Source organism: Oratosquilla oratoria, chromosome 14, assembly GCF_046742065.1.
Source record: "Oratosquilla oratoria isolate Oo_2021 chromosome 14, ASM4674206v1, whole genome shotgun sequence".
Classification (NCBI taxonomy): Eukaryota; Metazoa; Arthropoda; class Malacostraca; order Stomatopoda; family Squillidae; genus Oratosquilla; species Oratosquilla oratoria.
The window spans coordinates 43,156,339-43,161,172 of NC_134790.1; positions in this window are offsets into that span (position 1 = coordinate 43,156,339).

The following is a 4,834-nucleotide window of genomic DNA, read 5'->3' on the forward strand; positions in this document are numbered from 1 at the left end:
GATCATAGAATAGAGGTTGCCACACTTCGACTGTACATAAATGGGTAACCATCATGCCCTGGTACAACGTGGCATTTTTTCTTTCGTAATGTTATCTATTTTCACGAGAATCATTTTTAAAACAAGTATCTTATCTCAAAAGTAATTTTTGAGGGACTTTTTGACGAAAATATTTGTTATCTGCTTATTGGCACTCTAAAGCACGATAGGCTATACAGCGCATCTCTTGGTAGATAATTAGTTCTAATGACGTCATGATGTATACTAACTCAAACCATCTATATTAGCAGTGTCGTCCTGTAGAGAAACATACGATTCTTTCAGTGATATTGAGAGATTTTCATCGTCTTTTGAAAGTATTCTCGACTCCCTAAATATATCTGACAACATGCAAGATATGTAGATAGACGGCATAGTTATGGCCGTCAGTCTGAACCGAAATGTCTCTCTAAATAAATTTTCATATAGGTGCATCATTGCACCCGTCTTTGGGCATTTTGGTCAAGGGTAGTATAAGTGGCGCATTCAATATTTTTGCAGTGTGCTCCTACACAAAATGTTGTATCAAATCATGTTCACACTACGCCTCCTGGATGCCACAAAAGCTTTGTAAACAATGATTTCTACAACGTAATATATATTTTTTCATCTCGGCCCAAGTATGCCAGTAAAAAGGTTAATCATGGTGATTTGTTATTACTAGATATCACTAATTATTCTTTACACTGTATAAAAACGAAAGCTTTACTACAAATATCGTTATGAACATGACAATCCGTGCTGGGAAATAAGAAGTGTTTTTTTGCATTTATTCCTATACTGCACGTCCTATCTTCTGTCTTGTTTTTTTAAACTTATCTATCTTATAAATGTCATAAAATTCCAAAAACAATATATCTTATTTGTTTTGTATAATGCTTTATAAAAAACACATTTAGTATTACTGCAAGAGGATCTAGTCCCATCATTTAGCACTCCATGTATGTTTTAAAAGATTATAAAGGATTATAAAAGCGGAGCATGCCGACAGGAGACCCTTTGGTCCACAACTATGTCCGATGCGAAATAATTATAGTAATGATAAATAGATAAATAAGTATAATATAAATAGTAATAAAATGAATAAATAAATGCATAGGGTTGGGGCAAAAGAATACTGCCACCAAGTATTTCCACTTGAGTCGTAAAAGGCGACAAAAAAGGGACGGGGGATGGGATTAGGAGTCCTACTACCTGTAGCCCCAAAAGGGGACATTCCTAAAAAAAAAAAAAAAAAAGTAAATAGTAAACAATAATAATAAATTGACATATAACTAATAATAAATGAGAATCAAGCAAATAATAATAGACATACAGACAAATGATAACAAATATAAACAATATAAAATAAGTGAATCATTACAGTATCTTGCTTAAGTGTTTATCTAAATAATTCTTAAAGATTCAAACTGAATTACAAGTCACCTCTGAGTCTACGCTCTTTTAGGGAAAACAGATTCATATATTCTTATTGATTTTCGTATGATCTATTTTCGATATGTAGAATCAGTTTTGTGGCTAGCCGTACGTGTCTTTAATGAGATTCGGTGACCATAGGGAAAAGCATATTCCCAATGTGGACGAACTAACAATTTGTATAGCTTGTTAATGAGAGATGTACTTTTGAAGTCAAAAGATCGCGCAATCAGTCCTAGAATCAATTTCGGGTGATTTCGGCCCAAGGTGATTTCGGCCCGGTGATTTCGGCCCAATGTTTTCCGGGCCGAAATCACCTCAATGTTGGGCCGAGTTCACTAGCTTAGGCTGGCTTTCCATGTGAGCGTTTCAGCGCGTGATACGGTCACTTTCCCTTTTGTTCCGAGCGTGATTCTTCCGTCAACTTTATTGAACGCCTGTGAAAAAAAGTGACATATCGCACGTTGAAACGCTCACATGGAGAGCCAGCCTTAAGGGGGCTACTATCGGTCTTGCCGGTTACCGGTTACCGGTCAATTCGTTCCCGGGTCAAAACATCTCAGGTCCAAAACATCCCCGGTTCAAAACGTCCTTGGATTTCAATAAAGTAACTTATCATTGTTTTCTTTTCTTTTACTTACTAGTTAATAATGAAATAGAAATGTTTTTGTGTGAAGTTATGTTTTTGCAACACTGAAGAAAATTTGCATATGGGCCAATACATTGAATGTAGGGGCTACAGATACATGTTGCATAGTGATTGGGGGCACGCAGCTAAGGATGTAGGGTCGGTTACAAAAATGTGGCGTCTTCACTACGTATTTTTATCTATTTATTTATTTATTTATTTTTATATATATTTTTTTCCTTTTTTTGTGGGAGAGGAGGGACCTGGCCTTTGTTTGGGGGGGGTTACACATGAAACATTCGGAATACGTGGTTCACGGGTATATTCACTCCAGAATCTTGGTCCGTTTTTAAAGAACCTGTACGCACAAATAACGATGTCGAAGGATGGCACCGACGATTAAACTCTCGAGGACGCCCTAACATGCCACTCTACTCGCTAGTCAACCTTCTTTCCAACGAAGCCGACTAGATTCCTGTTCAAGTGAAGCTGGTTAGCGCAAAGAAGCTGAAACATTATCAAAGAACTGCTTACGCCAAAACACAAGGGAGAATCTATGATGCCTGGGATAAATACGAGAAAGGACTAAAAAACGCCTATGAACTATTGAAAACTTGTGCGAGGATATATGCGCCAACTGGGAAGTGATGTGACTGACTGTACTATAAACACTTTAACTATGAATGATGAACAATTGAGAACTTTTTTTTTATGACAAGGCACCGGCTACGCCGTGGGTGCCTTGGCCTACGGCGCTTGCTCGCTTCGCTCGCTCCAGGACCTCCGGTCTCTTTTATTTTCATTTTTTTTTTCGATGGGACACTCCCGATGTACTCATTGGCATTCCGTTTTGAAATATTTCTTATGATCTTCTTTAGTTCTTGTTTTATTTTTCCTTTCTCCTTCTTTAATTCTTCCTTTTCTTGAAAAGTCTTTTCCCAAACCTCAAGGTCTCTCTTTTTTTTTTTTTTCCCGATAGGACACTCGATGTTCTCGTCAGCATCCCGTTTTGAAATATTTCTTATGATCTTCTTTAATTCTTGTTTTATTTCTTCTTTCTCCTTTAATTCTTCTTTTTCTTGGAAAGTCCTTTCCCAAACCTTAAGGGGGACCGACGCATCTGATTCCGATTCGTCGACGGCATAGTCGTAATCAGGCAGGATCATTGCCGTTGCGGCTTCTTCACTAATATTGTAAGCTGAAGTAGGAATCTCAACGGATCCCAATTCAGGTTCCTTACACAATGGGACATTTTTGCCGGATTTCGGAAGGTGGTCATAAAAACTCATTCTTGTACTCCCTGCCATTCGCTCGCGGCCAATCAATCGTCTCCGTTGCCGTGACGTCAGTATTCTCGTCCAATCAGTCGTCTCCGTTGCCGTGACGTCACCACTCTTGGCCAATCAGTTGTCTCCGTTGCCGTGACGTCACCACTCTCTCAGCCAATCAGATTCCTTACGCAATGGAACATTTTTGCCGGATTTCGGAAGGTGGTCATGAAAATCATAAAAACGCCAGGAATTTTTCAAAACTGGAAAACTTTATTTTTTATATACATAGAAAGAACCTGTTTGAGACAGTTGTATGAACTGAGATTTGAATAAATTTTATCTTTTTATCATTTTATCAAGAGCTTCTTGTGTAATATTTTTTATAGAAATAAGAGCTCTGTTTTTATAGTGTAAATAAATATAAATAAATCATTATCAATGAGTTGTTTCATAAGCCAGCCCTAGAAATCCACTCCCCTTTCAGTCGCAGGATGTCAACAGAGAGGAGAGGGGTGTAAGGGTTACACTTAAGGTTAGAGGAGGTTAATGCTGATGCACTTTGATGCACAGATTCCTATGTATCAAGAGTGCATCAGTATTAACCCCCTCTAACCTTAACCCTGACCCTTACACCCCTCTCCTTTCTGTTGACGGATTCTTGTGCATTCAGTAGTGATGATGTGAGAGGCGTAAGCTAGTCCATTACATTGGGGAATTCCCAAATTCTGGAGTGATACTCCAAAAAGCAACGAAGAATGAAAGTTGTGTACTCTAAAAACCAAGTGTTACATCCATAACACTTGTACAAGTGTTGTCTCTGCTCGAACACTTGGAGGTGTCACTAGGTGTTACATCCATAACACTTGTACAAGTGTTGTCCCTGCTCGAAAACCTGGAGGTGTTAATATAACACTTGGTTTTTAGAGTGTACAAAATTGGAATATAGGCCATGCTCTTTTAGTATGATAAAAACATGTTGGCCACAATTCGTCCAGGGTGCAGGCCAGCTTTTATCTTCATGGTCTTGGAGACAGACATCCGTTGACATCCACGTGCCTCACCTGATAGTTACCTGGCGCATGAGTACCCCCCCCCCCACACCACCACCACCACCTCCCAGTCGGGCCCCAGCCTTGATCAAGTATGACTGTTTCTCACAAGGATTTAGAGTCTAGGGTTGGGTTGTTCAAAAAACTAATTCTGGCGTTAGTTCATCTTGATTTTAAATGTCATTGTAACGCTCTGTGTTACCATGAAGTTTAATGTCAAGATAGATTTAACGCCAAGACAGTGCAATTTTTTTTTTTAACAACCCAGCCCAGAAGTTTCATTAGTGAACATGCAGGAGGGGAGCGCACTCACCAGCGACATCAATCCGGTAATTTTTATGACAGTTACATGCAGGATTCGAACCCATTGCTTTCGGCCACCAGTAAGATTACCTTCACAGAGCCTTAGCCCACTACACCAACAGAGACTT